This window comes from Pelophylax lessonae, assembly GCF_965119305.1.
Source record: "Pelophylax lessonae genome assembly, chromosome: 1".
NCBI lineage: Eukaryota > Metazoa > Chordata > Amphibia > Anura > Ranidae > Pelophylax > Pelophylax lessonae.
The window spans coordinates 53,535,445-53,550,017 of NC_138768.1; positions in this window are offsets into that span (position 1 = coordinate 53,535,445).

Consider the following 14,573-nt stretch of genomic DNA (forward strand, 5'->3'; position numbering starts at 1 on the left):
CACTGCTTCTTTTCACAAATTTTAAATGAGGTACACCCCAAAAGAGTGAGAAAGAGCAAAAATGGAACAATGGGTGGGTAAGGTCGGTATCCATTGCTATTCTGCACAAGGTACGGAAAAGTCCCGTGGGATCCATGCCTGGTTCATTTTAATGAACGTGAGCTTGTCCACATTGTCTCTGGACAGGCGGCTGCGCTTGTCTGTTATAACGCCCCCAGCCGTGCTAAATACCCGTTCAGATAATACACTGGCTGCAGGGCACGCCAGCACCTCCAAGGCGTAAAGGGCAAGCTCAGGCCATGTGCCCAATTTGGAGACCCAGAAGTTGAAGGGGGCAGACCCCTCATTCACTACATGTAGGCGTGTGCACACATACTGCTCTACCATGTTGGTAAAATGCTGCCTCCTGCTAAGACGTTCCATCTGAGCTGCTGGTGCTGCTGTTTGTTGTGGCGTGCTGACAAAGCTTTTCCACATTTCGGCCATGCAAACCCTGCCTTCTGAGGTGCTGGCGGTGCCCTGGTTGCGTTGGCGACCTCCTCCTCCTCCTCCTCTGCCTTGTGCTTCCACTGTGGCCCCACTGTCAGATGGGAATGCCAGCAGCATCGCATCTACCAGCGTGCGCTTGTACACGCGCATCTTGCGATCGCGCTTCAGTGAGTGAATTAAGGACGGTACGTTGTCCTTGTAACGGGGATCCAGCAGCGTGGCCACCCAGTAATCAGCACTAGTTAGAATGTGGGCAACTCGGCGGTCGTTGTGGAGACACTGCAGCATGTAATCGCTCATGTGTGCCAGGCTGCCCAGAGGCGACGAAAGGCTGTCCTCTGTGGGAGGTGTATCGTCCGTGTCCTCTGTATCCCCCCAGCCACGCACCAGTGATGGCCATGAGCTGGCCTGGGTGCCACCCTGCTGTGAACATGGTTCCATCTCCTCCTCCAGCTCCTCCTCCAGCTCCTCCTCCTCCTCATCCTCCAGAACTGTGCCCCTGCTGGACAATTGTGTCCCTGGCATTTGTGTGTGCAGGAACCCACCCTCGGAGCCCCTTGCGAATGACTGCCCTGAAAGCCTTTGAAATGTTACCTCTTCATCCTCCTCCTCCTCCTCCTCATCCTGTGCCACATCATCTTCCATCATCGCCCGAATTGTTTTTTCAAGGAGGCATAGAAGTGGGATAGTTAAGCTGAGAACGGCGTCATTGCCACTGGCCATGTTTGTGGAGTACTCAAAACAGCGCAACAAGGCACACAGGTCTCGCATGGAGGCCCAGTTATTGGTGGTGAAGTGGTGCTGTTCCGCAGAGCGACTCACGCGTGCGTGCTGCAGCTGAAACTCCACTATGGCCTGCTGCTGCTCGCACAGTCTTTGCAGCATGTGCAAGGGGGAGTTCCACCTTGTGGGCACGTCACAGATGAACCCCAAAAACTTGGAAAGGTGGATCTCACACGTACCGACACAGACTATCCCGCAATTTAATTGATCCCCAAAGGTTTTTATTGAATAGCGGAATAGGAAATATGATCAAAAAAAGTGTATGTATCTCACACGTACAGAAGCACACTAGGCCCCAATTACTATTGTTTGTACACCTAAAAGGATGGATGAGGAGGAGGAGGAGTATGGAACAGGCAGCACCCTCAAAGCTTCAGAAGTATGAGATGAACCCCAAAAACTTGGAAAGGTGGATCTCACACGTACCGACACAGACTATCCCGCAATTTAATTGATCCCCAAAGGTTTTTATTGAATAGCGGAATAGGAAATATGATCAAAAAAAGTGTATGTATCTCACACGTACAGAAGCACACTAGGCCCCTATTACTATTGTTTGTACACCTAAAAGGATGGATGAGGAGGAGGAGGATTATGGAACAGGCAGCACCCTCAAAGCTTCAGAAGTATGAGATGAACCCCAAAAACTTGGAAAGGTGGATCTCACACGTACCGACACAGACTATTCCGCAATTTAATTGATCCCCAAAGGTTTTTATTGAATAGCGGAATAGGAAATATGATCAAAAAAAGTGTATGTATCTCACACGTACAGAAGCACACTAGGCCCCAATTACTATTGTTTGTACACCTAAAAGGATGGATGAGGAGGAGGAGGAGTATGGAACAGGCAGCACCCTCAAAGCTTCAGAAGTATGAGATGAACCCCAAAAACTTGGAAAGGTGGATCTCACACGTACCGACACAGACTATCCCGCAATTTAATTGATCCCCAAAGGTTTTTATTGAATAGCGGAATAGGAAATATGATCAAAAAAAAGTGTATGTTTTTCACACGTACAGAAGCACACTAGGCCCCAATTACTATTGTTTGTACCCCTAAAAGGATGGATGAGGAGGAGGAGGATGAAACAGGCAGCACCCTCAAATCTTCAGAAGTATGAGATTGTGTTCACTGTACCCCACAAAGATTGTGTTCACTGCACCCCAAAAGGATTGTCTTCACTGCACCCCACAAAGATTGTGTTCACTGTACCCCACAAAGATTGTGTTCACTGCACCCCAAAAGGATTGTCTTCACTGCACCCCACAAAGATTGTGTTCACTGTACCCCACAAAGATTGTGTTCACTGTACCCCCCAAAGATTTTGTTCACTGCACCCCACAAGGATTGTCTTCACTGCACCCCACAAAGATTGTGTTCACTGTACCCCACAAAGATTGTGTTCACTGTACCCCACAAATATTTTGTTCACTGTACCCCACAAAGATTGTGTTCACCGAACCCCAAAAGGATTGTCTTCACTGCACCCCACAAGGATTGTCTTCACTGCACCCCACAAAGATTGTGTTCACTGTACCCCACAAAGATTGTGTTCACTGCACCCCAAAAGGATTGTCTTCACTGCACCCCACAAAGATTGTGTTCACTGTACCCCACAAAGATTGTGTTCACTGTACCCCACAAAGATTTTGTTCACTGCACCCCACAAAGATTGTGTTCACTGTATCCCACAAAGATTGTGTTCACTGCACCCCAAAAGGATTGTCTTCACTGCACCCCACAAAGATTGTGTTCACTGTACCCCACAAAGATTTTGTTCACTGCACCCCACAAAGATTGTGTTCACTGTACCCCACAAAGATTGTGTTCACTGCACCCCAAAAGGATTGTCTTCACTGCACCCCACAAACATTGTGTTCACTGTACCCCACAAAGATTGTGTTCACTGTACCCCCCAAAGATTTTGTTCACTGCAACCCACAAAGATTGTGTTCACTGTACCCCACAAAGATTGTGTTCACTGTACCCCACAAAGATTTTGTTCACTGCACCCCACAAAGATTGTGTTCACTGCACCCCAAAAGGATTGTCTTCACTGCACCCCACAAAGATTGTGTTCACTGTACCCCCCAAAGATTTTGTTCACTGCACCCCACAAAGATTGTGTTCACTGTACCCCACAAATATTTTGTTCACTGTACCCCACAAAGATTGTGTTCACTGCACCCCAAAAGGATTGTCTTCACTGCACCCCACAAAGATTGTGTTCACTGTACCCCACAAAGATTGTGTTCACTGTACCCCCCAAAGATTTTGTTCACTGCACCCCACAAAGATTGTATTCACTGTACCCCACAAAGATTTTGTTCACTGCACCCCAAAAGGATTGTGTTCACTGCACCCCAAAAAGATTGTGTTCACTGCAGCCCACACACAGAAAAATGGATGTGGATCACTGACACCTGCCTATCTCCTATCCCACACCACACAGCAATATCGATTGTAGTTTGTAGAACACACTTTCTCTAAAATTCAGCAGCAGCCTCTCCCTAACAGGATTGAGAAGAGATCGTAGATCAGGATTAAGTGCAGACCCCACCCCACACAGCAATATCGATTGTAGTTTGTATAACACACTGACCCTATAATTCAGCAGCAGCCTCTCCCTAACAGGATTGAGAAGAGATCGTAGATCAGGATTAAGTGCAGACCCCACCCCACACAGCAATATCGATTGTAGTTTGTAGAACACACTGACCCTATAATTCAGCAGACTCTATCCCTAAAATGCCTACAACTCGCCCTGCCTAAACACTCCGACCTGACCCTAAATTCTATCCGGACACCAATTTGTTTTCCCTGCCTGTCTTTCCCTAATCAGCAGCCAGCACGTATGTGTGCTCTGTCCCTGAGCTAAGCAGCAGAATGACGCCGCTGCGGCTGCCTCGAACTTATAAAGACTTGGTCACATGCTTCAGACGGCCAATCACAGCTACTCATACATTTGCAGGCATGGCTGGGATAGGTTAAGGCACACCAGTTAAACGATTGTTGATTGGCTGTTGAAAGCCCGCCATGAAAAGAGTGCCAAAACATGCAAAACCCGGAAATAAAACGACCGAACACAGATTTTTTACCCGAACATACAGTAAAGTGTCCGTGTCCGTGTTCGGGTAACAAAAATCCAATTATTCGGTACGAACACGAATAATACAGTCCGTGTTCGCTCAACACTAGTCTCCATATCTTAAGTTCTCACACCTGTGGATCAGGAGCACACACACTCTTGGCAAATTAAAGAATGCAACAGCATATGTATTTGTGCACGGTAAACCAAAAAAATAGAAATGTCCCAGACTCAGGCCATGATCAGTGAGAACAAAAACAAAATGATCCAAGTTGTACGTTGTTGGCCATGTGGAGGATACAAAGCAGGAAATGTCAACTTTATGAGGGCTGCTTCCCTCAAATTGTTGACCAAACACATTCATCATTCATCATCAGCATACAACATTCAAGTAGGAGTGCAGGATCACACATCCATATCTGCCAACAAACACACAGTTGTAGATTGGTTGCAAAACAACAGTCGCTTTCTTTAGAATGTCATTTCTTGGTTTTCCATTATATGAAACCCGTGAGAATATTGTGAAAATGAAACTAGAACAACAAAGAACCTTCTAGTTAGTGGAAGGTTTGTGATTCAAACCAACAACCTCGGCGCTGCAAGGCAGGAGCGCTAACCATTTAGCCACTGTGCTGCCACATGCATGGAGCCTCCATCTCTGTGTTGTGAAACAGCCCTAAAGCCCCTTACACACGTACCGAATGTCGGCCGAACGATTGGCCGTCTTTTGTCCGGTGCTGTCCTGTCGGTTGAAAAGTGCTAAAGACTGCACATGAATTTTGTCGGCCAACAACAGCCGACTGCAGAAGTGATGTCATGTGATGGTTAACTTTCCGTGTGTTTTTTCTTCTCTGAGCATGCCCAGTCTTGCTCATCTGCTGTTTGTCGGCCGAATTCTGTACTGACTGAGGAACAATCGGCCGTTCTGGTGTTGGCCAACAAAAATTTTAATGCCTGCACACCAGATTCTGTTCGGCCGAAAAGTCGCAGTCGGTTGTCGGAAGCATCATACTAACAAGCCGACAATCGGCCGATCGGTCGGTGGCCGAATATTTATGGCCGACATTCGGTACGTGTGTACGGGGCTTAAGTCCCTGGGGTGCCTAAAGTTAATCAAGGCACATGTACCCTGGAAGTCCTGAGTGCCATTGAGCAACCTGTTTCTGTGATATGCCATCTGGGTTTAAGGCTGGGTATGTCTGATTAGGTTAGTATGCTCCTATAGGCCCATCTCTTTTGAAGCTTTTTTTATTGGTAAGACGTGGCAATTGGTGTTGGTGTGGAATTCACAAGGCTGCTTCTTGTCCTTCCCCGTGGAACACATATGGCAAAATTTGAAATGGTGGTGGAACCCTTCTACAACAAAAAAGTACATTTTTGGGGCATTTATCAAAAAGTGGTGTAATTACATCAATCGGGAGTTCTATTTCTTTATTTATTCTGTGCTCTTTTTGTAATATTGGTGTGTAAGTGTAGAATAGTGGTGTTACCCTCTGAATTTTGGTCATGACATTTTGAATTGGATTAATGATGTTGGTACACATATTACATTTTTTGTGGTGAAAAAGCTTATCATTTGGAAATACTAAACAACACACCAAATTGTTATTCATTTTAAATTTGCATCAGCAATGGTATTGTGTGTGGTTTGTGAAGACACCTGTGGGAGTTTCGGTTAAGATTTATGTGAGATGGAGAGCAAGGAGTGCATTATCTACCATTTAATTTCAGATGTCAAGCAGCAAAGTGGCTGAGCATGCTCAGTGTATCCAAAGATATAGCTCAAACAGAAAAGTGATTGAGCATGCTCAGTGTAACAAGAAATTTATCCCAAATGACAAAAGTCCCTGGGCATACAACATGTATATGGCAGTATCTCTCTCTTTCTCTCTCGATATATACATATATATATATATATATATATATATAAATAAAAAAATCTTTTTAAACTTTATAAAATTTTAAATAACTTTATATTGGTACTATACTATTAGACTGCTTATATCATGGCTTCTGCCTTGTAATTTTGTTTATGTTTTATTCTATGTTTGATTATATTACTTTATACTTTCATGAAAAACAATAAGTATAAACAAACAGTATATACACATATATATATATATATATATATATATATATATATATATATATATATATATATAGGTGTTATGTGTTAAGTCTTTCTCCCATTGGTAATTGAGTCCCCTATTGTTTCTGTCAGTTTGCTAATCCTCCTGATGTGATGTGATCTTCTTTGCAGGACCTCTCAAGCTCCATCAGGTTGGATGAGGAGCGTCAATGCGCAGCCATTTTCAGAACTCTCCAGAGATGTTCAATCGGTTTCAAGTCTAGGCTTTGGCTGGGCTACCCAAAAACATTCACAAAGTTGTCCCGTAGCAACTTCTTCACTTTTTTCTATAGTCTAGGAGGGGGTTGAAGCAGTTAATGCTGTTTGGGAACAGAGGCCCCAAATCTGTATCCGGGTCCTCCAGTTCTCAGAATCTGTGTGTTTTGGGGAGACGTGGACTTTAATCCAAAGTAAAACTACTCCAAAGGTCCCCCGGGCACACACCTCCCAAAGAATAGAGCCTTCTCAAATACCAGAACCCATAGTCAGTAGGCAAGAGGCTACCCTGCAGTCCCCTTCAAAAGCCCCTGTTCCAGTTGGGTCTGTCAGAGTGTGTACATAGGGCAAGGATAGGGGAAGGAGGATAGGAGGGGCAGCTGCCCCAGGCACAGTGTTTTCATGTGGGAGGGGAGTTGTGTCCCCCTCATCAGTATGTATGATACATTTACTGCCTGTTCCTTCCTTGTTGCTTTTTTTCTATAAGCACATGCTAAGTATATTTTAGAAACATAGCTGCCATTGTGGGAAATAGATAAAAACAAACAGAGGGCGCACTGGCCTAGTGCATTTTCCAACATCAAATTTAATAAAGAAAAAATAAAATATAACTAGTCACAAGTGTAGATAGTTAAATCACTCATCAAGTCACTACAAGTGACTACAATCTCCTAACTTTTCAGAGCCCTGAAGAAGGACATCCTTTAAAATGTGTCAGCCAGCAGGGACCATGGCGAGCTAGAGGCTTTGGCAAAGCTAGGGGATTGTAGTCACTTGTAGTGACTTGATGAGCGATTTTACTACCTACACTTGTTAATAGTTATATTTTTTATTTCTTTAATAAATTTGATGTTGGATAATGCACTAGGACAGTACGTCCTATGTTTTTATCTATACGTAACAAAATTATAAACGCAACACTTGTTTTTGCCCTCAATTTTCATGAGCTGAACTCAAAGATCTAAGAAAACCGGGATTCATCCGTGAAGAGAACACCTCTCCAAAGTTCCAGACGCCATGGAATGTGAGCATTTGCCCACTCAAGTCAGTTACGATGGTGAACTGCAGTCAGGTCGAGCCCCCGATGAGGAAGACAAGTATGCATATGAGCCTCCCTGAGACGGTTTCTGACAGTTTATGCAGAAATTCTTTGGTTATGCAAACCGATTGTTGCAGCAGCTGTCCGGGTGGCTGGTCTCAGACAATCTTGGAGGTGAAGATTCTGGATGTGGAGGTCCTGGGCTGGTGTGGTTACACGTGGTCTGCGGTTGTGGGGCCGGTTGGATGTACTGCCAAATTCTCTGGAGACGGCTTATGGTAGAGAAATGAACATTCAATTCACGGGCAACAGCTCTGGTGGACATTCCTGCAGTCAGCATGCCAATTGCACGCTCCCTCAAAACTTGTGACATCTGTGGCATTGTGCTGTGTGATAAAACTGCACATTTTAGAGTGGCCTTTTATTGTGGCCAGCCTAAGGCACGACTGTGCAATAGTCATGCTGCCTAATCAGCATCTTGATATGCCACACCTGTGAGGTGGATGGATTATCTCGGCAAAGAGAAGTGCTCACTAACACAGATTAAGGCTGGCCATACACTATACAATTTTCTTATTCAATTTCCTTTAGATTTACCTTAAACTAGGTAGTGCAAGGGCCTGCCTGATTGCATACAAATTGAAAGTGTTTAGGTCTGACTCTATATTACATGGTTTTGGTAAATCTAAAGGAAAGTTGAACAAGAAAATTGTATAGTGTATGGCCTGCCTTAGACAGATTTGTGAACAATATTTGAGTGAAATAAGCCTTTTGTGTACATAGAAAAAGTCTTAGATCTTTGGGTTCAGCTCACACTGGGACAACTTGTCAGGTGACTTAGCCGCCTGACAAGTCGCGCTCCATTCAGTGCAATTAAACCATTCTAATCGGAGCAACTCTAGTTGCTCCGACTTAGAAAAAGGTTCCTGCACTACATTGGGGGCGACTTGCATTGACTTCTATTAGAGGAGTCGTTTGCAAGCCTCGCTGCACGGGACGGCTTCAGAGTCTGGTGACTTTGAAGCCACCCCAGTGTGAACGGAGCCGAACTTGGACTGCCACACCAATGCGCAGGAGAATATCGTTGCTGTTTCACATAGCTGCCATCCCTGGATAAAGTTGTATATTATTTATAATCTTCGGTATTACTTTGTCATGAGGATTCAAAGTCTTTTATAACATTAATACATTAATTACCAAAGCTACACCTAGCGGTGTTCTACACAGGTAAACATTTAAAGCAGAGCTCCAGGTGAAACACACACACACACGGATGAAACATGTAACATGTTCTCAAAGGTGAACTTATCCTTTAGAGACCTTTCACACTGCTGTGTAGCAAAAACGCAGTAAAAATGTGTGTTTTTTTTTCCAAGATTTTGCTGTGTTTCAGATGCGTTTCTGGTGCATTTTTGGGTTACCTAGACCAATGAAGAATTGACATGTGTTGTGGAAATTTTATTAGGACTAGTGTGGACATTTTTCAAGATGTGTTTTATTTAGCTTGTCATTATGCCTCCTGTTGTCGGTTTGCTTGCAATACACTCATAAGCACCTGACGTGGGCTGTTGGAAGGTATATAATCCTTTACTGAAGTTCAGTGTTTCAGTGTTCTTCTGTGGGCTGTGTCCCTGCCTGAGCCTGATCCTTGTTCCTGAACCTGCTCCTGAACCCGATCCTGAGACTTGCTCCCTGCTTCCAGCTCCCTGCTACCATTGTTTAATGTCTCTAAATAGTACAATTAGTAATACCTGGCAGTGTCATCTTATTAGCACCATGGGCCCCTGAGCAAAGTAATGCACTGGAGCTCCTACCAGGAAGATGGTGACCTAAGTGAGCCACGGCAAGAAGTGGGTGTGGCTAAACTATGCTACATATTGGGCATGGATTCTAAGTCTGATTAGAAACAACAAATAAAAACAACCAAGGAATTACTCAAAAATTTTCCCCCTCTACACACTGTCCCAGTCTCTCACTGGCCCTCTTTTCCTCTATTATTTGTTTTATTTTATTTTTCACAATGCTGTTTGGGTGTCTTTGGTGAGATATCAGGGGTCTAAACAGACCCCTGATGTCTCACTTTTGCCATAGATTTCCCCAGTCCTTTTTTCGGCAGCCTCAGTGGATGAATGTGAAACTCTCTGAGGCTTCCTATTCATTCACAAACTGAAGCATAGTAAACAAAGTTTGCTATGCTTCAGTTATGAATGAACACAGTGAGGGATCTGTACCGATCACTCGCTCTGCTCATTAAAGTAATACTAAACACACACTGTATAATTTACATTTTCCCTTCTATTTCTGTATGTGGATGATGACACTGTAATTATTTTAATAATAATAATAAAAAAATGCCTTTTTCCTAAGCGATTTACAGCGGTCACATGACCCAGATCTTTCCCAGCCTGCCTGCAGGTGAATATATGAAGAGGAGCTTCTAGTCCTCTGCTGCTGGTCACATGTTCAAAAACAAAAAACAACAAAAAAAAACAGCCATTGGAATACAATATATATGTGAAATCAAATCTTTATTATTTTGTGAAAATAACATGGTGTGGGTGGATTTCTGTCAGTCACAGGCTGTGTCATGCCCCTCCAGCCTGTGTCTTAGAATAAGAGTGAGGTGAAGCCACCATTAATCTACATGTAATATCCCACCCTCATTATGTTTAGCTGGTTAATGGGCATGGAGGAGGAGGGAGGGAGTGGACTGTTATTTATCATTGTGTATACGCCCACATGTGACTCTATAGTCACATGGGCTTCTCAGATGTGATAGGGAGCAAATGCTTAGCATAGAAGCTCACTAAAAACTGAGCATGTGCAGAGTTAGCTCAAGAGCTGTAAAATCCCTAGCTGAATTGAGGACATAAACAGAAGGTGGAGATAGAGAGCAGTAGGATCAACCAGGTTTTTTGCAGAATACAGAAAACGAATCTCATAGTGACTGAGTGAGAATGAACAGAATAAAATACTGCATCTATGGATAGTTTTTTATGATGTGGGTTTAGTGACACTTTAAGGAAAGGTAGGGGTTGTAAGCATGATATATTTACTGCTCCCCACATACTTCCCCTGCTCTGTATCTAAAGATCCCCTGAGAGAGCACATTGTATGGCAGTCACAAGTCAGGGGGTACACAGTCGGGGCCCAAGCAACAGGGTGAATCGCATGTGGAGAGAGCAGGTAAGTGTTGGGAGTGGGGGAAAATAGCTAGAACCGATCTTCTGCTGAAAGCAGAGGGAGGAGGAGATGCTGGCTTTCAGCTGCTGCAGAGCGAGCCACACAGAAGATTTTTCCAGTAATTTCCCTCATGCAATTTCCCCTGCTGGGGGGGGGGGGGGGGCTGCAGGAGCCCCACATGCACCTAGGGCCCCTGGGCCTGTATGTTAAAACAGCTCTCTCTGATACCTGCATGTTGGGGTGAGTTGTTTTAGTTCTTGGGTAGACACCTCGCTTCTCCCAATTTCTCTTTGGGATTGCCAATTTCCCTTTGGGATTAATAAAGTAAAGAGGATCCCATGTCCTGCATTTTAACAAGTAAAACTACATTGTATTGAACTGCCTTGTTTTTTTGGAGCGTTGAGCTGTCTTTGGAGTAGACTTATTCTGCAGATGACCGTACTGGCTAGGTGGACCGAGGTCTAAGTGCCGGTTCACACTGAAGCGGCACGACTTCGGGGGCGACCTGTGAAGTCGCGTGCACCGCGACTTCGGCACGACTTGCACGGACTTCATAAAATGAATGTCTATGCAAGTCGCTCCAGGTAGTACAGGAACCTTTTTCTAAGTCGGAGCGACTTGTGTCGCTCCTATTAGAACCGTTCCTGTACTACACTATGGACCGCGACGGTGCACGACTTGTCAGGCTGACCAAGTCACCTGACAAGTCGTACCAGTGTGAACCGGCACTAAAGGAGGTATGGCAATGCATAAAGCGGTGCTTGAATCAGAACACTGGCATTTATGTTCTCTTCTCTTGCAAATGGTAACCTGAAAAGCATTATTTTCTGTTTCAATAGTTTTTATTGAACATTTTACCATTTTACAAAATTGAGTGGCAAACAATCCTTGTTAAGCTCAATTCCTTCAACAATTTTAGGACATAGGGATCAAAAGGGAGGGGGGGGAAGAGAAACAAATAGAGTGGGAAAGCGCAGGGTATAAAAATCGCTTTACAATAGCACAAGAGAGTCTTAAATACTAGATACATTGCAAGAGGGAAACAAGCATGGGCCTCTAAGGACACCCAAACTAGCCTATAGTTTTTTTTTTTCAAATATTTTATTTTAGAAAAGGAACCACAGTTGAGAAACAAGCTGAAACACGTTCCATACAGATATTTGTAACTGAAATTGCATAACACAGAAAGGGAAACAATAACATCACACCGAAATACACAGGAGGACCCGGTATATTCCAATAACCAACCCTGGATTCGGGGAAGGTGCGGGCACCTCCACCTTAAGCCATGAATGACCAGGCCCCACACAACTATGCGAGGAAACCGTATTATATGAGAAGGGAAGAACCGTTCCCAACCGCCGCTCCCTACTTTTTTCTAATAGAAAGAAAAGGAAAAAGAGAACGGGGTCCCAGACGGGACCACAAACAAAGACAACAAGACGGGATAATAGAGGAAAGGGGACAAGAGGGGGGGGAGGGGGGTGAGAGGGCCAGATGGGGAAACTCCCGGTAATTCCCCCCAAAGTACCGGAATGCAAGCCTTCGCGGCGCTCAGAACATGAGGGATAATTGATTTTTTGCACTTCGAGATAGGCATAGGGGAAACCTGGAGCAGGAAGAATTCCGGGGTATCCGGGATCTCCTGATCCGACAATTCCCCCAAAAGGGCCCGGACGGCCCGCCAGAAGGGGCGTATTCGGGGACAGGACCAAAAGACATGGAGCATGGTGCCTACTTCACCCTGGCACCGCCAGCAGAGGCTCGACGTGCCGGGGAAGAATTTGCTCAAAAGAGAGGGGACCCGATACCACCGGGTGAGAATTTTATAATTTAACTCCTGCAATTTCGCGCAGGTCGGAGTAGCCTATAGTTTTTACTATGAAGTTGATACAGTTGGGCTAGTTGTGCTTCCATATAATATTTCCTAAAGTCTGTCAGTCCCAAACCTCCCATGTCCTTGGAAGCGTACATTGTGGGTCATGCTATTCTGCTGCCCTTAGTACCCCAGATATACCAAACAATTTTGGTTTGAAATTGCCACATAACATTAACGGGGACCTGAATGGGCAAAGCTCCGAAATAGTATATAATCCTGGGTAGGACCGTCATCTTTACTGATGAGATTCTACCCATCCAAGACAAGCTTGCATTAGACCACGCCTTCACATCCTCCAAAAGTTTAGCAAATTGTGTCGGGTGGTTCGCCCCATAGTGAGTGAGGAAGCGTTAGGTGAATTCTTAGAGATATTTGGAGACTCTGCAGTGTCCGGTTTGGCAGGTTAACGATCATGGCCTCCGATTTATCCTGGTTAACTAGCAAGCCCGAAATTGTTCCAAAGTGGTCCAAAAAGGACAAAGTTTGGCAGAGTGGTATGACGGGAGGTAGAGAATTACAGCAAGTTATCTGCCAATAAGGCGCACTTGTGATTCCTACCACCACTCTATATTCCCTGAATGTTATGATTCTGGCAGATGGCTATTGCTAGGGATTCAATGGCTATAGCAAACAGGAGAGGTGATAGAGTGCATCCTTGATGAGGTAGAGATAGGGAATGGGTCTCATTTATGACCGCGTAATACAATCTGGGCTGTGGGGGAGCTGTATAGGGAATTTAGCGAGGCTATAAATCGAGGATTAAACCCCCACCTTTTCAGAACCTGAAAAAGGAAGGGCCAGGAGAGAGAGTCAAAGGCTTTGCAAATGTCAATGGATAACAGCATCCTAGTCCTGGCTACCCCCCAATCCCAAGATAAATGCAAAATTGATATTAGATTTATAGCCCTCCGAATCTGACCTGCTGCTTGTCTATGTGGCAAAAAGCCTACCTGGTCTAAAAGCATTATTTTTAATAGACAATAAGTAAACTTCTTCAGGCATTTAGTGAGCATTTTTATAGTCAAGATAGATAAAGATCAATAGTCATTTATGACTAGTCACCGAGCTGATGATAATCCCCCCATCCCGTGCCCCCCTCCATGACTTTTTCATCAAAATCAATAATGCAACCATCAATCCCTCCTCTCACGTCAAATACTAGGTGTAATCCTAGACTCTGACCTGTCCTTTTAGCCCCAAATACTATTGTTGTCAAAAGCTTGAAGACTTCAAGTAGGCTGCTTGGCAAATTTAGACAAGGGAGCAGGGGTTGATTGCTTGGGGCTGTTCAGTGTCTCACATGCTGCTGTTCTGCTACTTCCCCCTACCTTCTGGAGATTTCTAGACGTATAGTGGGAGGGAGAGCAGGACAGGCAGCCTGAATGATTTTTGGACTCTGGACAATCCCTGGGGAGGTGTGCCCAGAAGGTGGAGGGGGAGCACCTAAACACTTGGAGGCCTGGGACGAAGTTCCAGGGACCAGCCTCCTGAAGGAGACTCCTGTACAGGGGCTCTACCTCTGGGGCAGAGAGACACAAAAACAGAGGAGCCTATTGAAGACATCAAGGTCACAGCTAGAGCCAGAAGTGAGCTGGTGGAAGGAGGAGTGAGTTGGCGGGAGGAGGCCTAACCATTCTGGGGTTGAGTATTTGATCCTGCTATACAGAGGAGGGAGTTGTGAGGTGGTGTATCTCAGAAGCACGTGCAGTGCAGCCAGGAGTGGTGCAAGACAGCCAGGTGAATACAGTACAGCCTGAGGTTGTG